The 23,070-nt window shown below is 32.6% G+C and overlaps 1 protein-coding gene across 1 annotated transcript in view; it reads left to right on the plus strand.

Moving 5' to 3' along the window:
* Positions 1–477: 477 nt before the first annotated feature.
* LOC126978640 (uncharacterized) overlaps positions 478–23,070 on the plus strand; it is a 104,432-nt gene continuing 81,839 nt past the window's right edge. The window contains exon 1 of the mRNA XM_050827633.1: positions 478–622. The gene's annotated coding sequence lies outside the window, so the exon portion shown is untranslated. The remainder of the gene's footprint in view (positions 623–23,070) is intronic.

Raw genomic sequence — 23,070 nt, forward strand, 5'->3', positions numbered from 1 at the left:
TTCGGTACTATATATAATAATAAAATGGCAATCCAATAGCAATCCAGTCCAATATCCTTTGTAAACGCGACGTCAATTGAACTAATAATAATAAAATAGACCTTATTACAACCAATTAAAGGCGCCTTAAATATTGCCTAGCAAGGAAAAATTACAAAATTCTTTAAACCATTAGGTACCTTAGTCTGAAAGTAATAATTAATCAATATGGTCAAAAACTTCAATAAAAATGATTTTTTAAACAAATTTGTTCTTTTTTTGTCACCTAGGAACATATAAATTACAATTCCATATTCACGGTTTCAGTATTCGCGGCATATTTACGGAACATATACCCCGCGAACAAAGAACTTGTATTGTACTTGTTAACTAGACTGTATAGGGTGCGATCAACCCTTTGCCAAGCGAAAGTTCAGCCCTTGAATGAAGGTATAAACGCGCGCACGAGACGCGACAAGTCACTCGTGCGTCGTGTCCGCGGTCGTTCGCGCGTTATGCTTACACGCAAACATTCTTTATCTACTCACTCGTACGTGCGTGGCTCTGAGGTGGAATTCCATTTTTGAAATTTAAAATTATATTTTTTAATTTTGTGCTTCTCCGTTTGTATTTCTGCGAAGTGGTAAGTTGTTTGTATTTTTTATTTCTAGAATAATAAAAGTTAAAACCTTAGGCGAATAATGGTTCAATTCGGGATATAAAAAGAGTTTACATTTTGTTTTAAAAATACATAGACTGAATAATTACTTAAATCCGTATTCCAAAATTTAAGGAATATTTTATGAGTTCCTATTTAGAATTTAATTTCTAACTATTGAAATTTATAATATCTATTCGTTCCAAATTTAATAAATTATTATTAGTAATTATCAATGAAAATTCGCCCACACCTTTAGAACTTCTAAAATTATATTTTTAATTCAGGACTAAAAAAGGTAATATTGAAACAAAAATTCAATCTTGTAATAAGATCAAATCAAGTGTAAAAATAAGTATACCACATCTTTATAAATAAATAATTAAACAGTAAATAAAGTAACGGATAAAAATCTATTTTTGAAAGGATTTTAAATTAATTTTAGTATTTACCATATTTCAATCTTTTAAGCCGACTATAAGTACATGAATTTAACTTCAATATTATAACTATTATTAATAAAAAATCTGTTTTCTACCAACAGGCAAACTAAATTAGGTACAATATTTATTTAACCAATTAAACTTAGTTCCCAATTTTTATCGTATTTTTTTTCTTTACTATATGTTAGAAAAATCTAAGTAGATTATAGACAAACAACTCACCGGCCACTCGAATTGAGATCTCATCATTTTATTGTATGCTACAAATAATACAAGTATACGTGCTGTATTTGTATCAAGGGATATCCTGTCGGGTCAGACGGCAGCCAGACAAAATTAAACAATAAAAGTGGGACGTATACATCCCCAACAATATGCCAAACAATGATCACTGCAGTATTATACACACAGCATATTAGCTGTTAGACAAAACGCTATTGTTCCTGGTCGCATAATACTTCTAATTGTTTCAATTAATACTATAAATGGTTTTTAAAAAGTTGGAGTTCCTTTTGGAATTCAAATTCAAATTTTTTTTTCAAAACAGGATTTGAAATCATCTACTTAACGTTTATAATAAATTAATTATTTGGATAAATGTATGCTGAGCATTATTAATTAATCTTCATGTGATTCATTAGTCCATTATATAATCTGCTTTATATGCAACATTTCACCAGTGGGAGGTTTCTTTGCACAGGATGCCGGCTAGATTAAGAGTACTACAACGGCGCCTTTTCCTGAAGGGCGCCGTAGCTAGTGAAATTACTGGGCAAATGATACATAACATCTTGTCTAAAGGTGACGAGCGCAATTGCAGTGCCGCTACGAAATTTGGGTTTTTCGAGAATCCTGAGCAGGAATGCATTGAGTTATCGGCAGGTCGTATCAATTACCATCACCTGAACGTCCTGCTTGTCTCGTCCCTTATTGTCATAAAAAAATTAAGTTACCGTAGTAACAAATTCAAATAGCACATATTTGAATTTGTTACTACGTACTCCCGAACCAACTTGTGACCCTCTAACTTAGAGCAAGCACCTACCGGAAAATTAGTAACGCATCTCGATTCTATTACTATTTTATATACTACATTATATTATAATGTAACTAAATTAAGGGAAAAAATACGCCCGCTGGAATCTTGCGCCCGTTCTTCTCAGATCTGAGGCACGCTATTTCGAATGTGTGGTATTTTTTTTTAGTGATATTATATCCTATTTTGAATAAAAATATTTGAATTTGAGTAAATAATGTATGCTATATAGGTATAAGAATAAGTAAAAGTGAAATCCTATAAAAGAACTCCTTTTACTTTTTTTAAATGAAATTTACAAACAGTTGCGATTGGATTATACGGAGAACATTTTTTTTCTAGTATAATTTAATTGTTTTCTGAAAGATATTTTTTTTGATAACTTAATAGTAATGAATTATCCTATCAATTGCATCACTACTTTTTTTAATTGTGAAAGTATGGTGTTTTAGGTACGACTCGTATAGCTCAGTGGTTAGTGATCTTTCCTACTGAGATCTCTCTCTTTTTGAGGGTCCCGGGGTCCATTACCGATATGGATGTTTGTTTCCGAGTCATGAATGTTATAACACATTTATTCAAATTTTTTTTCTTTCTATTACATTCTTAGGAGTACTCTAGTCTTAGATTAGCACTATAATCTACTCAATACTATTTCACATATCATTTGTGCTTCATTACTACATCGTTTGCCAGACAAGGTAGTTGTAGCTGTCTAGCTATTGTCTACTAAAGATACAAAATAGGTTTTATTACGAGACAGTATTGCCACAGAGTACATAATAGTACAGAGTATTATTGCCTTAAATATCTAATAATAGTAACTTTCATTACCTTGTACTGGATAAATTATTCAGGCACAGATATTCTAATTTAAAACGGGGTGGGGAGTCGCGAGACATAATCGTAGTCGTATCGGATACGTCACTTTAGGTCATTTTAAATCAAATCAAAATCACTTTATTCACGTCAAGGAATTGACACTTATGAATGTCAAAAGTTTTCTATTATTTTTATATGTACCGCCACTGCCGAGCTTTAATGAGAAGAAGTGGCAAGAACTTATTGCAACTTTTTAAAATCAACATTTACAGCTTCATATTTTTACAAATAATTTCAAGTCCATCATATGTAAATTGATGCAACAAAAAATACTCAAACGTCAAGTAGTCAATGCCTTACACGAGTAAGTCAAGAAAGTAAATGTAAATTGATAGTTAATGCGTAAAAACAAGAGTTATTGATTAGATGAATCAATCTACGCACACCGTAAATAAATGAAGGTATTTTGCGAACATTTTACTTGCGATTATAAAAAATATAATAATTAAACTTTTAAACATGAAGCAGAGTTTCTGGGATAAATGATTTATGTATTTTATATTTTTACTCTTAGATTAAGGATTGCTCTCCGCTGTGCTCTAACTAGATACCGCACTACCTAAGAACAATAGCTTTTTTATTAGGGCGACAATTAGATGCTTGTGTGCGTGGCATCGTGACACTCAATGGCATCTTTAAAATTTTGTAACATACGCTTCGTGTTATTTTACATTGAAATTAATAAAATACAAAATACTGACTGATGTTATGTGATCCCAGTGTCTTTCTTATTTCTTCCGGCATTTAGATTTCAATTATTAGCAAAGTTTAACAAAACATGTGGCAAGTAAACGTCACATTATTCGAGACTCACTCGAGTACGCCCACTGTAGTATTAGTTGCAGCACTTTGCGACTACGCCTATGGTATCTAGTTGGAGCCCAGCGGAGACCAAGCCTTAACGGAAGCAATAAACTTGAAACTAAAAGCAAATTCTTTCTTGCTACAATGACCATAGCTATGATTCAGTTATTGACAGCTCTACGAAACCCTTCTGAATTCGAATGTTGTCTGGTTACATCCGGTATATTATGTGACAATACACAGTATTCTTCTTCTTCTTCTTCTTCGCGTGCCTCTCCGACTAGCGAAGGTTGGCAGTCAGCTTTGTAGTTTCAATTGTTTGTCCTTCGCGAGGCGAAATAGTTCTGCCGCACTCGCGATGCCAGTCCACTCTCGGATGTTGCGCAGCCAAGACTTTTTTCTGCGACCTACGCCTCTTCTTCCGGCAACTTTTCCCATCATGATGAGTTGTAGGAGTTTGTACCTCTCGTGCCCCAAATATGCGACTTTCCTCATCTTGATAGTTTGCATAAGTTCGCGTTTTTATTTTACGCTGCGCAGCACTTCCACATTTGTGAAAGGGTCCAACTTATGGCCAACATACGTCTATATGCCCACATTTCAAAAGATTCTATACGTTTTCTGAGGTCTTCTTTTATAGTCCACGCCTCACATCCGTATAGAAGTATGGGCCAGATGTAACAGTGCAGTAAACGAGTGCGCAAGGAAATCTTAAGATCACGGTTGCACAGTACTTTTTTCATTTTACTAAAGGTGCTTTGAGCCACTTCAATTCTGGTTTTAACACAGTATACGTAGCTTTATACAGTTCCCACGGAATAAATCACAAGAAGTGTATCGAGTAGCCAGAATAGCTCCTTACTTGGATTATATACATCTTAATTACCTGTTCTTAGGTAATTAATTTGCGGAAGAATTTTCAATTGCAAATGATTCATGAACGAACTACTTACCAAACCAATTACATCTCTATTCTATTTGTGTAAGAGTCAGATTATGGTGCTGGTGAGGGATCCCAAGATATAAAAACAGAATGGTTTAGCGGTTGCAGAAAATATTATGCAAAGGATGGTTAAGAGAAAAATTAAATGAAAAAAATATTTTAACTGTTGCATCTCAATATATTGTGGATAATGTTGCGTATTGTACATAGGCACATAAGCGAATTTTCAAGCAACTGTGTTAATGCCATTAGCGAATTTTCTATGAATTGTGTTAACCATAATATTAATACCAAGAATAAAGATAAATTTATTATGTCCACTACTCGGTTTTTATAACTTGATCCCAGTACATGTGTTTGGTACGAAACAAATGTGTTACGAAACTCTAAACAATTGTACAAAACCTTGGTTTGGTATATAAATGACTGAGCGACCACCCTCAGGCTAATAATTAGTAGGTACTCTGACACTTCCAAAAACAAAAAGATGAGAAAATCCAAAATGGAGAAGCACAGATAATGATGATATAGATCTTTATTTGAAAATAATTTTGATCTAGGGTCAAAAAACCAAACACAAAAGAGTTAAGAAATTTTGTATCGAAAAATGTCCTCTAAAACACTTACTAAGTATCCCTACTCTATGCTCATAATGTTTTACAATTATCGCAATTGATTTTATCGTGCCAACGCCATCTGTCTCGGGTAGATAGACTATACAATTAATAATTAAAATGGCGGCAGTAATAAAGTTTAACAAAATGGCGTCAACGTTACTCGATACAAAGACAGGCAGATGTTCGCAGAGGAAAATATAGGGGGTCCATTATCGGATTAAGATACCCTTACATATATTTTATTTATGCTTATATATAATATTGTTCAATTTATATATATTTTAAAGTGGAAATAATATAACTCATTGACGGCTAAGGTACCCAGTAAATCTTAATATACAAACAAATAAACTTGTACACAAAAAACTTATATTAAAATAGAGTGACAATTTTTACATAAGTATAAAACACGCGTTTTAATCTATTAAAGAGTAATAGTTAATAAAAAAAATACGATGAATTTTATCAAATCGGATGTCTCCCCAAATAATCACTTTCGATGTCATAAGTCTGAAACACTTTCGCGGAAATATGCGTAAAGCGATTCTATAATCGATTGCCGATGCAACGGTAACTGAGTTAGTAATCGATTTAAAATTTCGTCGGTTTGTTAATGCATTGTGATTTGGTGTTTTGTGCTCGTACATTTATCATGATTATGACACGTGTATTCTACTTTGTGCATATATTCTGATTACCGTTAGACTGCAAATTAATTTTAATAAAAATAATCGAAGTAAAAACTCATGGTCGTAGAACCGTACGCCAGAATTGAAATCATTAATAATATACATATTCTTTGTTATCTACATAAGTATCTATCCCTATTCTCTACTCTGTGACGTTATTATTAATAACAGGTTTCAAGTATTTTGATTAGAAATTACTTTAATATCGTATATGAAATCATAGTTATAGAGAACGTTACATAGAAGGCTGATGATTATTAAAAAAAGGAACTTTAATGTGGTATGGTTCCTTGTAATTTCTGTCTAAAATCAAATGCGAGACATTTAAGGCTGACATCTATAAAGCGTACTGAAATCAAATCAAATCAAAATCAAAAATGTATTTATTTAGCATTTTAGTTAATGCTATTTGAAGGACTTCCCTTTTTCCTTTATTATTATTAATAGGCTCCTTTCCACAGGATGCCGGCTAGATTATGGGTACCACAACGGCGCCTATTTCTGCCGTGAAGCAGTAATGTGTTAACATTATTGTGTTTCGGTCCGAAGGGTGGTGTAGCTAGTGAAATTACTGGGCAAATGAGACCTAACATGTTATGTCTCAAGGTGACGAGCGCAATTGTAGAGCCGCTCAGAATTTTTCGGTTTTCAAAGAATCCTGAGCAGCACTACATTGTAATGGGTAGAGCGTATCAAATACCATCAGCTGAACTTCCTGCTCGTCTCATCGCATCATTTTCATAAAAAAACTTGGTGTATCTCCGTTAGAGTTTTTTTTTCTCTCTCGCACACATTGTCTATACGCCACTATATTGTATGTATGTACTGAATGATGCATCGTTTAATAGAATGATTACTTTATTGCCAGTAATAACTTTGACCTTACTGATTCGAGACTTTTCGTAACTTCTTTATATTATGTGGCAAATTACAGTTAGCATTATTTTCTCGAAGGACGCTTAATTATATCAAATATGCATGAATAACAGTAGAATGTTAATATTTATTTTAATATATGTGACTATTATACCGTATATACTTTCATTAAATACAAATAAAACAGAAGTAAGACTTTGTTATTTATATAAACTTAGATATATAAAACTCATTTAACCTTTATTTTAATCAGTTTTTTGAAACACTATGTGATCACTGGTCAACGAAAATAAATCTTAGACTAACCCTGTAATCAACATAGATCCCTCCTTTTTTCGTGGAGAGTCATCTGAAAGTAAGTTATCACCTCCGCTCATTTTCCCTTCAGCAGAGAATTTACTGGATGTCTTACCTACATGGAAAAATTACTACAGGAAGCTAAAGGGCTTAGTGTAAAAATTATTTGCAAATCCTTTTAAGTACGAGAAAACTAGTCGTATAAAACAAATATAACTCCAAAAATTTTATATTTAACTATTATGAATTGCCCAGACAAGACAGACAGAAATACCCAGATGTGGCGCTAAAATGCAAATCTGTACCTTATCGCAGAATATGTCCGCAGGATAATTATTGGTTAGAACTATTTTGAATGCAAAACTCTGGTGCAGGTTCTATGACGTCTGTGTCGACAGTGTTATTTCCTATATAAATATCTATCGTTATCACACTAAGGTGTGAATTGATATCTGTATACAGGTCCCGGTTACCACTAACAATTCGTCGATATCCGAATACTAGTCTGAGTAACTATTGTAACCATTAAATTGTTATAGTAATTTAAGAAGTGTTATAGTTTAGTTTAATATTATAGATAAACAAATATGAAAACCACTACATATCCTATCCCTAAGTGTACCCCTTTTCATGGTCCTTCGAGCCGGATTGTTTAAACCAAAGAAATTTCAATATGAAAGTAGTGAACGACGGACGACTGTCAAGTATATATACACATTATATTGATACGTACGCTTACAACGCTCCAGATATTGAGGGACTTGTGCAGTAATGGTTTGGAAAATGATGGCAATGCGAATAAAATAATAATATGTATATGTACGCAGCTCGGACATTTTAATAGGGGTTTGGGAGTCTAGTTGTTAATTGCACATGCTGTAATGCTTATCATATAGCTATAGGTTATGGAAGAGTTTCCGCAGTTAATACTAAATCACAACTCCATACACCATCTTGGATGTGTGGTATTCCTCCACAATGCGGTTTAAGTTCCTTAACTTCCATGTAAAACAAAGTTGTGGAATGAGCTTCCTTGTGCCGTTGTGTGTGTGGGCTACCTTCAAAAAAAGTGCGCACACCTTTCTTAAAGGCTGGCAACACTCCTGTGAATCCTCTTGCATGAGAATGTGGGCGGCGGTGATCACTTAACATCAGGCGACCGCTACGCTCGCTTTTTCTACTTTTCCATAAAAAAATATCTCAAACATGTCTACAATATAACGCCAAGTTACTTTACAGCGGCCAAGAATTTTAACATTTACTTCCATTACGGCCAAGCAAATCACTAGTATTGGCGATAAGTTAAATTAATGTTTCATGATACAGGAAATGAATGCAAATGGAAATAAGTGCGACGTGACTCAATGCGGGCGTCTCAACTTGAAGCGAATCTAGAACTTCTCTTGAAACGTAATGCCGGTTAGAGATAAAACGAATTTTGCATGCTTGGAGGTGTTAGCTAAGCTGTAACTGTTAATGTAAATTCTAACCGACTTCTAAAAAGGAAGGTTGGATCTAAAACTAATTTGGTTCTCAGTAATATATTAACAATTTATCTGAGTATATATAATACTAAGTACTTAAAATGTAGATTAATAAAATAGATAGACAAAACGTGGAAGAATGCAGTAATTGTTAATGTTAATTCTAACCGACTTCTAAAGGAAGGTTGGTTCTTGGGCTACTATGCATCTAACATCTGAGTTAATTTTTGTTACTCATTTTATTGATAGTAATATATTAACTATTTATCTGAGTATTAATAACACTTAGTTACCAAAGTAAAGTTTAATACAGAGATGGAAAAAATGTGAAAAAATGCAGTAATTGTTAATGTAAATTTTAAAAACAACTTCTTGTCTTGGATTGTATGTATTTTAGTTATGTTTTTGCACTCACTATGGTAAATCTAGCTATTCTATTCTATTGAAATGAATGAAGAATTTAAACAAAGAATTAAGAATTATTCTTCAAATGTTTGAAATACAGATGTATTCATGGAAAATGCGGTTAAGTTAAAACCATTTATGACAATATTTGATCTAGCTGTGCTGTTATGAATCACGTTTTCACTGTAAACTATGACCTCACATTGTTTGAACGATCTCAATAGCTTAATATCTGGAATTACTTTTGAAGTATAACTTCAAACTTTCTTTAGGCGCGTTATGAAAAAATTATGTGAGTGAAATTTTAAGATGCGCGCGCAATTGGTTCCTAAAATTTTCTGACGTTTGCGACATTCGTTAATTTTTTTGGTTTCTACGTCCATTATTAGGACAGGCAAAGGGTTCAAGGCCATACAGCCGTATTCTTTATTTAATAATTAAATGTCAAAGCCACCTGTGCAAGATTTTTACAACATTGTTCTTTCTACAAACGTAGAATAGCAAGAGGAATAATATGACAATAGAAAATAACATTTATCGGCTTATACCTTCGTTCATCATTTACTTTTAAACACTGGCCTGTATAAATACCACTAGATAGGCTGTTCCATATGTTTGAGAACAAATTTTTTTGCCTATTTGAAGCTCCACTCGCGACCGTCCAGAGAACTATTTTGACGTATAATAGTAATACGCGAAGGAACGTACAATACTCTGAAGTATTTTTGCATTTTGAATTAATTTCGTTCGTTTTCCATGTTATTTATACTTCAAGAATCGACTTGATAAAGTATACAAATTTTTTGTAAATAGTTTCCCACCATCTATCGATAATTGCTGAGATTGTCATGTCAGACTGGCCGCTACATGGCCAACAGCGCCAAAATGGCGAATATCAAACAGGCATAAAAGCACTTTGACAGCCGCCAGTCCAGTGGTATATAGTAGAGGTCAGTGCTTTAAAGCCATAGGAAAACAATAACGAGATTCCGTACCCGCAAGTACGTTGGAAAAACGGAATCGAAATTATCCAAGGGATAAATTCAAGGTGTTTAATTATCCCTGTGTAGTTATTATACTTGTTTAACATTGTGATTGGTCGAATCCGCCCAAAGTTAACGAATAATTTGAATCTTAATAAAATATTCTAACAGTAGATGTAAATTGCATGGAGCCCATAGCAATGTTATGTTCAATTAATATATAATTACATTAGCATTCATCTGAGAGTGATTTTTGGTGCATAACGATGGAATTTATACGTGTTCTTTGAAAATGAGCCTTATAACATCGCAATAAGGTGCATTAACGTGTGTTAACGAGACGAAAGTTGATTCTATATAAGAACATGATTACATCTTAGTAGCGTTTACAATTACATAGCTCTGGTATTTTTTAATCTGTTGTGATTAAAAACTTAACATACACAACCTTCTTGCTCGGAAGAGGTAAACAGAGTTTTTTTTTTAAATAAATAAACTACTAAATAACCGACTACCCGACGGAAGAGAGGTCAAACGTATAATTCAGTACATGTACGTTTGCTTGTTTCTTTGAGATTTTACATCCATAACTAGTATTTGTTTATGTAGTCATTGTTTTATATAAAAAACTATCCTTGAATTTGAAATTATATATAATTATAGATAAAAACAAGCTTTAAAAGAAAACCATACTAAAAAATAGAAAATATATACTTACATTATATAAGTTTATTGGGAATGGATTTAATGAATAATTTAATTTAATAACTAACAAAAATGTATTTATTTTACTGACAATAAAATTAGTAAAAGTAGAATCAAATTTGTAACCAAAATTTACGAACGATGCGGTACTTGAACCCGAAACAGGGTACGGGTACGGATACGAATACGGGTTCCGTAGAGCGATTTGAAAGAGCGACATCTTCAGTAAATTTCCTAATATGCAGTTATTGGGATTGAGCAGGATATCAACTGTAAAGTAGATCCTGCAGATGGAGCCACAAGCTGAGAGTTCAACAAGACATTCCAAGATTTCCGAACCAGTTGTCTCAGTAGGTAAGAGCGCACGGATGGAACCCAAGAGGTCACGGGTTCGAGTCCCGTATCGTTCATAAATTTTGGTTACAAATTTAACTCGTATAATTAGTCTCAGAAGTGAGAGATATAACTCTAAAATAACAAATTGTTTAAAAGTAGAATCATTTTGAAAAAAGTCTTAATGTGCAAATTCTTATTGATAACGGGAACAAATGACTTGAAGGTTACATAAAAGTCGTTGATATATGTTCGATCGATCTGGAAACACCGCAGGAAACTAATTCGTTCCTCAATTTAGTGGTACGTGGTACTCAGAGTGCAGAACCAGAAACCATTTGGGTACCACAATGGCGCCTTTTTCTGACTATGACAAATGAGACTTAACATCTTATGACTCAAGGTGCCAAGCGCAATTGTAGTGCCGCTCAGAATTTTTGAATTTTTCAAGAATCCTGAGCGACACTGTATTGCAATGGGCAGGGCGTACCAACAGCTGAACTCCCTTATAGTAATAAAATTGACAATTATTCAATGCAAGTACAGTTGGCATATAGAAACCTTGCGATAGGAAGTCCGTTCCACAAATATACAGTATTTGGGAGAAAGTATTATTATCTCCTGAATGCTAAACCAAGGCGTTGATTACCTAAAAAACTGTTAATAAAACGAAAGTGTGTACCAAATAAATTTAATCTATCTTTTGTTTTATATATAACAGTAATTTGACGCTTCAACCACGCAGTCCGTATTACAAGTGTGTAAGGTCTACAATAAGATTATAATTCGACACTCACTTTCGATTCGTGATGATTGACAATTTGATGTCTCTGTTCTTCTTGACTGACATTTGACACTTCACCTAGGGTTGTCATCGTTTCTATAAGTACGAATAAATATTAATAATTAATAGTCTGCTTTTGATAATAAAATAACTTATAGTAAATATATTTTTATAAACTTTATAATACATAAATGAATGTTTATATTTTTAGTACTTACATACCGCAAATAAAATCCTGTTGGTTTGGTTAATTTGGCTGTATTAATCATTAGGGCTGCAGAGATATTTGACGGGAACTTCACTAAGTTTTAATGTTAAAAATGAATAATATTCCGCATTTAAATAAACCCCATGATATAATAATATTGAGTAGAAAGAAACTGTGACATTCATAATGTTAACACGAGGAACAAACATAAACTTGTTATGCCTACTACTCGGTTGGGTCGAGTTAGTAAGTCTTTTGTTGGGCGATATATATGCTTCTACAATATGATCCCAGAAAATGTACAAAACAAATGTGTTACGAAATTTAAAAGAATTGTTAAAAAACGTTTGTGTGGGAAAGGTTATTATAGCATAAACGATTTTCTTAATGACACCACGGACTGGGATTAAAGCGAACACCCTCAGGCTCTTTAATTATTAATGTTTCTTGTACGATATTAAATTGTAATCCATATTTTATATAAAAAAAAGCCTGCTGAGTTTCTTGCGCCCATTCTTCTCAGGTCTGAGGCAGTCTCTTTTAAATGGGTGGTAGATTTTGACGTTCAATAAGTGATTATAAATCCTATTTTGAATAAAAATATTTGAATTTGAATTTGAATTGACACACTTTTACACAAATTATCTTGCCCCAAACTAGGCATAGGCTCTATGGGTACAAGACAACAATATATTTAATACAATATACTTACTAAAACATAAATAAATAGAGAAAAACCATCCATTACTCAAAAACAAACATCCCTATTCAACATATAAATGATTGCATCTACCGGGATTCGAACCCGGGATTAAGCTTAGTAGTCAGGGTCATTAACCATTCGGCTATATGGGACATCTTTCAGTCATTAGTCGTGAAAATTTTAAACAATATACGCTTTAATGATCAGATTGCGAAGTGTAAGCAATGTCGCGTGTTGCAACTCGTCTGAAATAAATCGAAGAGTAAATTTCATCGCTGGCAGCCCTAAGTCCGCACCTTGTAATAGGCTAGACATAATAATTTGTTAGGATCGCGTGCTTTGAGCACGGATGTTTTGAATTAACTGACCTTTTCACGAGAATAAATTAAGGCCTTAGTTCCGTGGGATATTGTTAGAATCTAAAATGACATGTTGTAGTTTACTTAGCTTTCAATTTTCTATAGGCCTTGTCGCCTGACTTTGCTTACGCTGAATATTTTGGTAATTAAAAGGCATAAAAGTCATTTATTTTCGCAAAATTGAAAATTTTTAGATTTCTATTTGATGTCAATTCTAATACTACCACCGCTTCGGAAATAAATGGCACCCCAAGAGAGAAGAAGCGGCGCGATAAACTTTGCCAGTATTTTATTATTTTTGGGCTATTTTTAATTAAATGTATAATATTGTACTGTCATCGTTATTGCTGTAAAATAATCTAGTCCCAGGCTGTCCGATCACTTAGATATTCAGCTGTGGAGTAGTAGGATTTACGACTGAGCAATTTTTTAATGAAATATTTAAATTTATTTATAGATAATGTCTGAACAGTGGCTGGGACTTTATTATAAAAGTGTATACATTTACCCTTAAAGCTATTATGTATCTTATGAAGCCTCTATCCCTTATTTCTATTATTAATATAATGACTATTAAGAGTAATATTTAAGAAGTAAAATAAAAGTTGCAAACCACTATTGGTTACGATGCTTACTTATGCGTTTTCTATATTTTTGCTTTAAAAAGGCCATTTAACTTAAAGCTCTATATTATGATTTTCATTCTACTAGAGAAAATTATTGATTTTCTCAACAACATAAATGAAAACGTGAAATACGTCAATTTTAAGTGTTTTCCAATGCTTTACACTTAGCTCAATGATTTTTGTTCGAAAACCAAACAGCAATTTGGATATGCCTGTGTATTTGATATGTGAATCGAGATAAAATATCTTGCCCCTACAATATAATATGTGCTTGTACCTTTAAAATCGAAATACCACAGTATAAAAATCCGACAGTTTGCGGCAGAAATAGTTGTGGTGGCTGGTAACTATTGTCCCGTTCGAACACTGCACATACCGTTTGTTCCTTCGCTACTTTCTATTAATTTATTAACACTCAAGAATTATTTAAATATCGATATCATGTTTTTAAAATTAAAGTTATTATATTTTTTATAATCGCTAATGAAATACTCACAGAATACCATAATTTATTTACGGTATGCGTGAATTGATGCATCTACTCTACGCAATAACTGGTTCTCTGGTCTACGCAGTAATTGGTGGTAGATTTTGACGTTCAATAAGTGATTATAAATCCTATTTTGAATAAAAATATTTGAATTTGATTTTGAACTCTTGTATTAATTTACGTTTACTTTTTTGATATACACAGACACAAGTATGTTGTAGTTGAAATTGTTTCTAAAACGATGAAGTTGTAAATGTTGATTTAAAGGAGTGCCAATTAGATCTTGCCACTTCTTCTTATTCAAACTCAACCTTTTACGAAGTGGTGATAAATATAAAAAGAAAATAAAACTTTTAACATTAATAAGTGTCATTCCCTTGACCTACATGAATTAAGTGATTTTGATTTGATTTAATAAATCGTGTTGTTTATTTATTGTACAGACACTAAACAGGACGATATAAATCATAATAATGTCATTTAAATAATATTTAATCAACTTGAAATAGTAAATCAGTATATAGAGTTATATAACAGGTAGGCTCTCTCTATACACTCCGTCTGAAGGTATTTTAGAATTCATAATATTATAAACCATATCCTATGTTTACTTATAAATGGAATGCCGTTTTTTCTTTTGATATAACTGGAAAAACTACTGAACCGATCGGAATAATACTTATATCATAAGAGGCATCGTGTTTCGGAGAAGGTTTCAAGATTTATTTGTTGGTGATCACTTATCCGACACCTTTATTATTAGACTTAAAAATACCGTTATTTTCTCAATACAAATTATTCAGTCAATGACATTCATACTATTTATATATTTTTATATATATAGCAAAACAACGTTTGCCAGGTCAGCATTTGTATTTTATAATTCTTTAAACGATATTCTCGCACGGAGAGTTTTGGCAAATTTACAAAGAAGAGAAAGAAGTGCAGAAAGCTTATAGGAAGAACAATATAACTAGTATAACAATTATTAATTTAGATAATTTTATACATTTTTATAAGTATAAATGCAGAATTAAATCTCAGGCGACGAAATTCATTACAAAACGATTTAAGATATAATTTTTCTCTCCTTACTATTAATCCTACTTAAAATTACGATCTACGGGCGAACTCTATTATACTTTCGATAGTGATTACGTAATAATAGGTGTATTGGGTGTCGTAAGAAGCTACTAAGGGCATTTTCCAGAGGGAGGCTTCTTTGCACAGGATCCCAGCTACATTATGGGTACCACAACAGCACCTTTATCTGGCGTGATTCAGTAATGTGTAAGCATTAATGTGTTTCGGTGTGAAGGGCGCCGTAGCTAGTGCAATTACAGGTCAAATGAGACTTAACATCTGATGTCTCAAGGTGGCGAGCGCAATTGTAGTTGCTCTCTCAGAATTTTTGAGTTTTTCAAGAATCCTGAGCGGGACTGCATTGTAATAGGCAGGGCGTATCAATTACCATCTTCGTCTTGTCACTTATTATCATTAAAAAATATTAATAATGAGAGCTCCATGATTTTAGTAGCCTGCAATATCTATACCGTTACGGGCCTCGTTGAAACCTCTCCATATTTTTATACAGTTCCGAAGTATCAAGATGTATAACGTCATCGACCGTGGAGTAGCGCCACTGACCACATTATCTTGAGATAAGTCTCGAGATAATCTCGTACATGTAAATAATGGGTGCAGTTACAAAGACTCTCGAATAATTGTTACAATTAAACGCCAACAATATACAAGCCGTGTTAATTTAGCTTCTGATAGTGTATAGTGATTGTTTAATTACTGTGATTAAATGCTATTAATTGCACGCATTTAATTACATCAAGTATGATACTAGATATATAATATACGAAGATTTTATACGTGTAAATATATATTATCTAATATATAAAATTCTCGTGTCATGGTGTTAAACTATGAATTCCTCCGAAACGGCTTGACCGATTTTCATGAAATTTTTAATGCATAATAGGTCTGAGAATCGGACAACATCTCTTTTTCATTCCCCTTAATTTTTTGGGGGGGTCCACACGAAATTTTTTTTTAAATTTTTATGACATTTTTTCTAAAAAAATACTTAAAACTTTAAATTTTCACCCCTCTACGATCAACAGTTACTTTTGTATCGCGATTTTAATATCGGTAATATAAAGTTTGATGGGTAAGTTAGTATTTAAATAAAACCTTAAAAAAATGTATCGAAATTTTATTTGATATTTGATTATTATTATTATGAATAATTTTAAAGCATATCTTTTAAACATTAGTTTTATTTAATTTATTTTTTACTATCAACAAATCATTTTTAAAAGTGATTGTAAAAGGCTCAATCTCTTCTTAGTTCTTGGTGTTTCTGATAAAAGCTCAAAGTATTTCTTTTTTGATGCACGAGGAGATACAAATGAGCATAAGGGTTTCATGTTAAGTGATTACTGGCCATACCAGAGGATCACAGGAGCGTTGCCGGTCTTTAAGGAAGGTGTACACGCGTTTTTGCTGAGCAACATGTTGTAACGTCCCGTCACTCTCATACTTTCCATCTCTTGTAAATTTAGAACCCAGATACACAAACTCATTAACCTGTTGTTTAAGTTATGGCGTAAGTATTATCACACAAGTACCTACGACAAATATATATATATAGAGATTTAATTGTCATACATATAAGATAGATTTTCACCCATATATTGACTCATCGCGATATCGCTGGAACTATTAGGCATAGAGACTTGAAATTTTGTAGGAATATTCTCTCCGCTGAGTAGAGGTCAGCAAAGAACGTATTTTTACGAAATTCCATCCACAAGAGTTTTTTATTCCAATGTACAGAACAATGTATATGGTAAAAGAACCTGTAACTATGTATTACCTAGGATATTAAATACATTACTTGATTGACAACATTACATATCTGATAGATATACATCTGCAAAAGAAAAATTTCAAAGTAAAGCTAAAAAATACTATCTAGAAGCTAATAACCTGGAATACCTATGATGCATATTTTTAATATTACTACTATATGTTATATTAAGTCTTAACTAATAAAAACAATTATAGTAATGCGAACTTACCGCCCGCACATAAACCTTAGAGGTTTTGCGAGTATGTCTTTATTATTATATATATTAAGATAATTTTGTTCTTTGAATAAATAAAATAAATAAATAAATGTCTGTCGGGTCAGCTGGTAATTTATAAAGTTGATCCTTATTTGTCGTATTTTCCCAGGATCTTCAGGATAAGCGATATTTTATGTCCGATCCTCGGTAGTGTCTTTACATACTTGAGCACACCAAAAACTATTCGTTTCTACGAAATTATCATCATTTCAAGACTAATTGAAAATCAAACCAAGAAGTATATATTATATAATTTTCAATAAGTTTTAATTACTTTAATGTGTAAGTGTTGTTTATAACATAATTGTAATAATGATAACATATTTCATGATTAGTTGTAACAATATATATTTAAAGCTATAGGTTAACATTCGTACATTAGAATGTATATTTAAATAAAATGTATTTGAAACATTACTAAGAAACCGCCACAGCCTTGTTTCTTTTATAAAAATAAATATATAATTCGTAGCTTCCTTTATGCAAAGAATTTGTAACAGTACAATTACTTTAAGTTTCTTTCGTATAGGATTTTTAATACAATATTATAGTTAGCTGATGATGTAACTTTCCATGGGTAAAATTATTATTATAATAATTGGTGAAGAAATTTCTAACTTGAAAGTGTAGCCTTTAGAAAAAAAATTAAATCTAATACATACATTTCTATATATAGTAACAGTTTAGACTAAATTATAAGGTATATTTATATTTTATTGACGAATGTCCAAACATAATCATGTTAGGTGATCCACATATCAAAAGATACAAATCTTTTCTCTTTTATATTTTACTTTAGAAATCAGTCAAACAATCTCATGCTCCGTAAGGTAAGCGAAACGCGACTGCAAATCAAATTCTTATTACTCATCCTTTCACGCTTAAGCCTTTTATATAAAGAATTACTTTAATTTAAATTTGAAAGTACTACGTATTATTTGGTCAATTTAATTTCAACACGATACACGTGCTTAGAGACCGCAAAGGAGAGAGTTCGTAACAGTTTAATTTTCGCGTCTTTGCAACAAGATAATTATATGAATTCGCAATGCGTCCTATTGCTTTCAAGTCTTTTGTGATTTACTTAATCGAGCTTAGAGGTAATGATGGATTCTATGTTGATATTGTAATTAAGTGAGAGTTTACAGTTATTGTGTAGCTTCAATGAAATGTTACTTACGTCTTAAGTTTTGTAGCGAGTTATTGTGAGATGAGAGTTTGTAATAGGTTTGTGGTAGATATTAGTAGGTAGGTTATGTGAGATTTCTTGGAGGTTTTCTTTTTATAAAATGAAGGGACAACACAAGCAGACATTTAGCTGATGGTAATTAATACGCCCTGCAGTCCTTCTGAGCGGTACTACAATTACGCTCGATACCTTGAGACATATGATGTTAAGTCTCATTTGCCCAGTAATTTCACTAGCTACGGTGCCGTTGTGGTACCCATAATCTATCCTGTGATAAGGAAACACCCACTGGTTACACTAAGTCGCCTCTGACGACACCCTTGGGGCTGGGATTTCACAGGGCAAAAGTAAAAACATTGGACTAGGTGATTGTTAACTATTGCGGATTGAGTATGGGTCTCGTAGTTTTATTTAACTTAAAAATAAGGACATATATCTGCTTTTCGAAAAGGACTGTCGCTAATAATTTATTTGCATTTTCTGTCACAAATAAATTAAATCGTGTTTCTATATTGGGACTTATGGAGACACCAAAATACGGACCTCCCAAGAGTTTTTGCAAATTCACCACAATATTCTTAGAGGTACATGCAAGTAGTTGTCGACGATTTCTGCTCAGATCATAAGTTCAGTAGCGCTGGTTTTACCCGAGGCTGTGTGCTATCTGCTACACTGTTTCATCTGCATATCGATGATCTCTTGAAGGCCTCCAACATGCATTTTTATGCAGTTGACAGTACAGATTCCGTTTATTCGAGCAGTGATTGAAGAAACTTGAATCTTATATCGAGACCTCTTTTGTGGAATATGATAAAATGAACCATGTTTAATTTAACCCCCCAGAAGACTCAAGACTGAACCTTAAAAAGTACCCTGTCTTTCGTTTTACTGCTCTTCGACTACACTCTTATATACTGGGAGAAGCTACTTAAAATCTCGAGCAATTGCCAATTCCGCGGATATCGGGAAGGATACACCAAATTGACTTCTAAGAAACTGGGAGTCATTAATAGAGCAAGGGAATACTTTCTATGGTCCATATTTTAGCGTTCCAACAAAGCTGAGGCCCGGCCAAATATGGAGTACTCCTCTTATCTCTTCACATAGGTATCAGCTCATCTATTGGACCACGTCCAACTTGGAGCTGCTTGAATTATCGGAGGTCCTGTGCTGTGGAAATGGCTCAATGAATTAGCAATGCGCAGAGATTTCATTATATTTCTTCTACCGATATTATCACGGTGTTTGTTCCCAATACCATCACAAACTCTCTCACCATCAAGTTGTGGGGCGTTCTTGCGGTTATCAAATGACTTTTTGCCACGTTTAACCAAATTGTGAAATGAGTTTCATTGCACACTACCTATTTCCAGGATGATACGACATGATGATACAACTTTTCAAAAGGGCGTATATCTTTCTAAAGGATCGGTAACGGTCTTGTGATTTCTCGGTGAAGAATATGGGCGGTCATGAAGACTTAACATAAAAAATGAAACAAAAAGCGAGAGTGATTCACCAATTTACAATCAAGTTGTATTAAGTGAATAAATATATACCATTATCAATATAAATCCAACTAACAGGCTCTAACGTACCAGTTTATCTTTGGAAAAACTGTACACAAATCGTTTATGCACACTACAAGTTTTTGTGTGATGTATAAAAGTGAAACGTTTCCCGAGGAAATTCCTAGAACGACAGTGAAGTGAACGATAATCTTACGTTGTTGTACATAATAACTGTTATTCGACTGTTATGTCTTCATAACCTTGTGAAACGTGCTATGTCTCAGTGTCTGCGAACTTTTACTTGAAAATGTCTAGCAAACCTAGATTCGAAGCGCGTCTTTGTCCCTTCTTGACGTATTTATTTTAACATATATTAAAATAGAAGTTACATACAAATAATAACCCTCGAAATATTATTTTCTACCACGATTTCATCCGTTTGATGAAAAATATATTTGTCTCACTAAATACATCTATTCTCCCATGCATCACAGATTTTTAATCTGGTTGCTTACAATGCATCATCGAGAAAAGTTTGCATATTATCAAAGAGTCTGATAGACATTAAGAAAGAGGATAGATTAATTTTAATTCAATTAATTTCCACCTAATGCAACTATATATACACCATCAAAAATAAACCAGCTTAAGTTGAAATGGACATGTCACATCGACCGAAGCATGTAGTATACATGTTGATTCTGTGAAATATATTGTCACAAAAGAAGCTATAGTTTTATCTATCTTTTTTTTTAATGAAAATAAGTGAAAAGACCTTCAGGACGTTCAGCTGATGGTAGTTGGTACGCCTTGCCCATTACAATGCAGTGACATTAAGGATTCTTGAAAAACCCAAAAATTCTGACCGGCACTACAATTGCGCTCGTCACCTTGAGACTTGTTAAGTCTCATTTGCCCAGTAATTTCACGCTACAGCTACGGCGACCTTCGGACCGAAACACAGTAATGTTCACACATTACTGCTTATCACGTAAATAGGAAAGAAAGCTTAGCAGATGGATAAAATATAACGAATATACCACACGGTAAAGTAGTTCGTTTCCTAACACGACACACTACAAATCGTACGGCCAGATATCGGGTTATGTAGTTTATTGTTCTAGAAAATATATAGTTAACTCGTAACTAATTCAGTTCATATTCAATTTGGATTAATCAATGAAAAATGCAATGTCGCTTACATCGTGCGTGTTCAAAAGTAATTGATATCGAATTGCACGTAAAATACGTGTACTTTCTACAAGTGTAACACTATTGATGTCCCCGTTTCAATTGATTTGATTGTAAATGTCTGTCTGTCTAGTTATAATAATTATTAACACAATAATGTAAAGGGAACAGAAAAAAAACTCTGCATAAGATAATAAACACAAAAATCAAGATGAGTTAGAGTTGTTAGATAGATTAGTAAATTATTTTTTTTAGTAAGTCATAAAATCTGTTTACAAAAAATACTAACCTCAAACTTAAATGTATTTTAAAACAAGTTAGGAATTAAAGTTTTTATTCTCGACAATATTTTAAAGCTTGGGTTAATTTAAACATTAAAATTAAGACATTTGATACTTATATATATAATGTAATTCTAATATGATTTCAGTTGCCTTCTTGAATTATACTTTAGAGTGATTAATACATACATTAATATCTATAATTGATGTCTTGGAAATTCAAATAAATTAAAAGCGTTGCAATTTGCCGTAACAAATTTCAAATAAAAGAATGATGAAAGTGACAATTTTCAAACAATCCTTTCCGTTTGTATGTTTGTTATTATGATCAACATCACTGCTCACGCATGACGTCAAAGACCGTGCTGTTTGTGAAATGTATCGGAGCCTCATAAAAAAAAGAAACGCTCTATCCAAAAGTACTATGCAGGAAAGCTGTACAATTTTAGTTTTGAAAAGCGAATACGAAGCTATTTGAGTTGTTTCCGCAAAGCTGGAATGAGCATATACAGATATATAGTATTAGGACAATTATGTTTATCATGTTCTGTAAAATCAGGAAAACTTGCATCAGTGTAGATCAGGAATAAAGTAGTAAGAATTGCGTTCACAAAATGTCAATGCTATACTCCTGTAAATACATAATTTAAAATACATCTAAGCAGCTCTTTTTGTTTGTGAATGGCTAACAGAATGATAACGTAAGGTTTACAATAAGATATCTCTCTAATTAAGTAGTATAGAATGATGTTTAAGTGTATTTAGTACCTATAGTATGGTACTACATAGTAAAGATTTAAGGTATTTATACTATAGTATAGTTAAGACTATACTATAATGTCCTGAGTGTAAGCACTCAGGACATTTTCCAGACAATAATGCTCATATAGTAATTCATATCGCATTTAAATTACACTAATTTAAATGGATTATAGCAATTCCCAGCCGTAAATGAATACTTATATTGCTATTCTTATATTTTGTACTCAGTGTGCAATGCTTTAGCGTGAGAAATTATTAAAAACAGTTTTAATTTTATTTTATTATTATAATTATTAAATTTAAATCTTAATTATTATGAATAGTGAACTGATATTAATAGTTTTTTAATTTGTATTGTTATCTTAATTCATTAATTACAACTTTAGTACCCACGGCAAGCTGGCCGAATGGTAAGAGGCCCCAGATTTTGGTTGTTCCCGAGAGGGAGTGTCGGTTCATAGTTTTGTGTGAGTTAGACCCATACAAAGGTTTTTTTATTTTATTTCATTATAAACCACACAATTGCTTCTTTTATTATTTTATTAGTATTATCAACGTTAATCGTTGTTTTAATTTAAGATTAATTAATTCTCAATTCATAAACAAGGCATTCCATAACGGAAGAGCACATTCCTATGTGAAGTGACGGTATTATCCAAGGAACTATACAATAATGTAGTCGCGAGATATGC

The sequence above is a fragment of the Leptidea sinapis genome, chromosome Z (genome assembly GCF_905404315.1).
Source record: "Leptidea sinapis chromosome Z, ilLepSina1.1, whole genome shotgun sequence".
NCBI lineage: Eukaryota > Metazoa > Arthropoda > Insecta > Lepidoptera > Pieridae > Leptidea > Leptidea sinapis.